The sequence below is a fragment of the Phalacrocorax carbo genome, chromosome 6 (genome assembly GCF_963921805.1).
Source record: "Phalacrocorax carbo chromosome 6, bPhaCar2.1, whole genome shotgun sequence".
NCBI lineage: Eukaryota > Metazoa > Chordata > Aves > Suliformes > Phalacrocoracidae > Phalacrocorax > Phalacrocorax carbo.
Window position 1 is genome coordinate 58,284,186 of NC_087518.1, and position 4,981 is coordinate 58,289,166.

Below are 4,981 nucleotides of genomic sequence, written 5' to 3' on the forward strand. Positions count from 1 at the left end.
AATGTTGGGATACTTGTCTAAAGTAGAAACTAGAATGTAAAAAAACCCCTACATTCTTGTTGATTACAGAGAGCTATCTCAAATTAAGTACAGGACTAATGCAACATTTTTTAATAGAATTAATACAAAATCACAATGTGTATTACAGAAACATTAGGTGCAAGGGGGCTCCTCGAGATAATCTAGTTCAGTGGTCTCCAAACATTTTTCATCATGCACCCCATCAGTAAAAACTTTTCAGCATACAACCCCAAGACATGTATATTTAGTAATTTATAAACTACATACATGTTCTACTGTGCTAACATATTATGTACATTATTTTAAAATACACTAAAATAGAAATTAAAAGTATTTTAAATAGTGTTTGTTTAATTTTGCTTACTTACGTTTGCTTATTTTGTTTTGTAATAAAAAAAGTGTTACATACTTTCTTCCCACACTCTACTGTGGAGACCACTATCTAGTTGAACACCCCGCTCAAAACTCTCTCTCCTGATGGAGGTATCTGCCCTGTTGAGTTCCTGGATCAAAGCTGGAAGTGAAGGTTAACACTGCCAGTGTTGCAGTGAGGGTCTGCCACGGACTAAGCAAGCAAAGCTTACTAGTTACTAAGTTTTACTTAGTTAAACTAAGTAAAAAGACTGCTATGCAACTAAGTAAACTAAGTAGACGAGACTTTCTGTAAATAACTGAATTTTCAGGTAAAGGAAATAAACTGCATCTAAAGTCATAAACGACAGTTAAAGCAGGCCTAAAAAGGGTAGCCTGGCCTTTCAGGTAGCCGGTTGATGGGCTAGTTCTAGTTCCAAAATACATATTCTGCAATAAAATACTGCTCTGTCTCTTTTACTTCTGCTATTGCACAAATGGCAAAAGTATTGCATTCAGTAGCAGAAATGAGTATATTGACAACTGCTCAGATTAGGGTATCACCCCTTGAAATGTCTAGGGAAGGCCTCTTATGTGAGCCTTGCCTGGATGCATGCTCGAGTTGTACGCTGTTCGCGAGATTTGAGTACTCGGCGAGGAAGGGGATTTGGGGTGAAAGTTGGGTCGTAATGTAAAGTAGTGCTGTTAGGATGTCTTGCTTCACATCCACACCGAAAGCCATTTAGGCCTGCCTTCCTTTGTAGTTCATGCACCATTAACAGCTATTTGTCCTGCAATAAAATATTACAGTTCACATTCAGGGCTCCCAACTTTGCCCTCATCCGGACATACTTTCTGACTGGGTTAATGCAAGCTCAGGAGCTCCTGCTTTGGAAATAGGGGGTGATGGAGGGAAAGGCAAGAACTTATTCTCTGCATTTCGTCCATTCTGTATAACCACGTGTGCATCGCTAACAGTACAAACTGGTACTCTTGCACCTTCAAAAACTGATTCCAGCTTCCAGGACTCTCTATTATCATGATGACTTAAAGTCACTCTGTCAGCGCTGCTAGCGCTAATCTGATAAACCCTTTGTTTGCAACCTCCAAGCCAGTTAAAGACAATAATCAGTTCCTACCTCCAGCCAGAAGGCTGAGTTCAGAGCAAAGGGAGATGGCCTCCAAACATACGTGAGTAGCAAGTCTACGCTGACTGTGTTTGCCCAAAGCTGTCGCTGCGCTCAAGGAAGCAGGAATAGCACTCGTGCAGATACAGCCTGCAAACAGAAAGCTGCTTAAACTGACTAAGTATTAGCAGTTGCCTAACAGTTAAAACGTGTCCTAAGTTCTGTTATGCCATTAAGTTACCTTGATCATTTCTGAAAACTAATGTGCCATTTTTACACTTGTGTCTACGCTAGTAGATTGTATCTCCATGTAAATGAAGGGTAAGGTAGTTAAAGCTTTAAAAACTTCCTGTCACTAACAAATGGAATACATTAAATTTTTATTATTAACTATGAGTTCATCAGGCTGGAGGAAGAGTCAGTGACATGCAAAGTTGTCCTCTTTTTGTCTCTCAGAGAAACAGGATTAGTTGAACTGACAAAAGATTAGCAGGCAGATGGCACATCAAGGAGGGCAAAGCGCATTGTCGAAGCTCGTAAGACAATCTGCCCTGAGGTTGGTTAGGCTTGGCAGCCATTAGAACAACAGTGTAGAGCAGAAAATGAGAAAAACAAAATATAAGGAAGACAAAAATAATTGTTGGGGCTCCCAGTTTTTTCTTATTCACATGAGAGATATAGAAGATTCTAAGCCTTATTCTGCAAAATGCAAAATGTGGAAGGTCTTTGCCCTGCACAAACATGTTTGCCACACGTGTGTAGACAAGCGTGGTCCTAGAGCACAAAGAAAGATAAAAGAGGAATTTTGCTTTCTTGGCAAATGGGACAGCTAAGGTAGGGCAGGTGGAGATGCCCTGAAACGCTGAGCCAGGGTGTGCAGAAGCGTGTGCAGCAATTTCATCCTGCAAAAGCCACTCAGAACTGCTAGGGTCCCCAGCACTATCTTCTGCCCAGCTCTGATACCGGATCTGTATCTAATAGCTGAAGATGACACAGCTGAACTCCACAGGCAAAAAGGTTTGTATCATTTAGAAGTTTGACATAAAGCTATCTAGGCAGTTAGTGATGTATAAACTAAAAATAGACTCAGTTCTATTCTTATTAAAAAATAAGCTCTGCAGTTTGTACAAGAACTGTGGCCTAGCTTGGCCAAACACCTGCTTATCATAAGGCACCCATCGGTTTCACCTTTGATCCTTCTTATGTTCTGGATGGCTACTACCATTTTGTGAATGCTCTAGGTTGTCACTGGGCTTCCATCAACCTTTCTTTAGAGGTACGTGGAAGCTTGGGGTCAACTCCAGGATTTCCAACCTTGGTTTTCTAATTTTTCTTAGAGGATGTTTTCTACCAGTTAATTCTGATTACTGGTTTATTAAGGAATTCGATGACTACTGTGATATAAACAACAGCATTGGTTGCTTTGCTCCTGCCAAACGTTCCAACTTATCTAACTGGGTCACTGGTTTACTGAGGTGCATTTCAGGGAAAATCCTGCTGCAGCTAGTCTGATATTGAGAAGCTGCGAAGGCTTCTTCCTCCCCTACAAAAAGGGTTATTAGTACAAAGTCTGACGCATAAAAATTTAGCTCTATGCTAATCCTAGGGTTGGTGGTATGAGTAATCTGAGCACGATGGAAGGCTCAGGCTTGGTAGGCATGATTCAGATAATTCTGCTGGAGTCTGCAGAGGTTAGTGTCTGAACTGAATCATCAGCTTCTGATGTTGTTCCTTCTCAACACAAGAGAAGGAAGGAGCATTAAACAGCCCTGCACCATTTTCCCCAGCAGCCTGACAAAGCTCCTGACCTCAAGGTTGTAGGGCTCATGTTGAGACAACGAGCAGGGATCGTGAACAGCGTGATTCAGCGTTGTCAGCTGATGTGGGTTGCTGATACTTCATTTGTGTTATGGGTAAGAGGAAGCCAGGCAGCTTTTCACAGCTACATGAAGATGTTATCTTTAATAGTGACAAATAAATTCAGGTAATGGTTTTGTGTCTTATTTAAAATTTTAAACGCATGAAAATTCTTCATAACACTCTGCTGCTTAAGATTTTTATTTGATTTTTAAATAAAGGGAAATTTTGAACTGGTTGAAATCAGCATTAATTCTGTCACTGCCTTCAGTGGGACCAGGATTCAACATCAGTGTCTATATTTGTAAGCCTGAATTTAGAACAAGTAGGAGAAAGCATTTGGTTTTTACAGAGGAAAATTGTCTACAAGCTGCGTTCCATGCATAGTGAAAAATTATTTCTATTCTGTCTGTATACATGGTTATCCAGTTTGGTTGGGTTTTTTTTAAATAGCTCATTACATATCTCAGTTAATAGATGCATGGTGTCTCTGTACCAGCTTCTACCTGCACTGCTGGACAGGGCAAAAATATTTATTGGAAGTTTTAATCCTCCAAATTCACCTGGAGCAAGAAGAAATTTTGGTCTTTGTCAAATTCAAGTAAAATTCGGTAAAATCCTCCCCCCCAAAAAAAGGCACGCAGTTGCTCACAGGCCTACACTATTAGCTGTGATGCTCATGTGGCCTCTACACATCTCAAACCTGCCTGTACCCTCCAGTCTGAGAAGCAAGGGGTGAAGGTGAGGAGGCTCTGTGCTGAATCAGATCAAGATTCAACATGCAAGCTCAATTCTACTTTTCTTGTAGCAACAACTGCTCTGTCCACAGTCCATTACGTCCCAGAACTAATAAACTGACATTTTTCTTAACTTGCATTTTTAGAACATGTAAAACCAATTGCTTAATAGAGTTTTACAATTTGGGATTACATGAACCACTGCTATTCTCGATTACCCTTTACCCTGCGCATCAGCAGGTGCCAACTGGAGCCCTTCCCACCCCAGCACCTGTGGCCTCGCAGGTGACCGCGGCTCCTCGCCTTGGGCGCGTCGCGATTCACAGCTAATGGACAGGCATGAGGTCGTTCAGCTCCCAGTGTCAGCCTTGGGTGGCTGAGAGCTCAGGGCTAAATTAAGTCTGTTGGAGGACAGTAACGATGATTCAACTTCCTCTTCTGAGAAATGCGTCCGTTAGAATAAGTTAAATTTTAAAAATTATAGATGATATCTATATGTAATATAGATACTTAGGGATATTTATAGATATGTAGAGATATATGTAAGAAAATATCTAGCAAATATCTCTTAAATGTTAAAAACTATAAGTTTTGGGGCTGGAGCGCAACATTTGTATCTCGGTAGGGAATATTCACCGGAATAGCCAGTAATAACTGGAATTGTGATGCATTTGCAAAATCCCCTTTAAACGGGTAACGGGGGAGCAAGTCTTGCAACGGACTGAACTGCGACCAGGCAGCCGCGTCCCTCGCTCCTTCCCTTCTCATGTAAACAAGGTAAGCGGGACCGAGTACGTGACCGGAGCGGGCGAAGCGCCGGCCTGCTCGGGCCGGGCCGGCACCGCCGCTGCGCCCGGCGGGGCGAGGGCCGCGGGGCGGGCGCGCCGC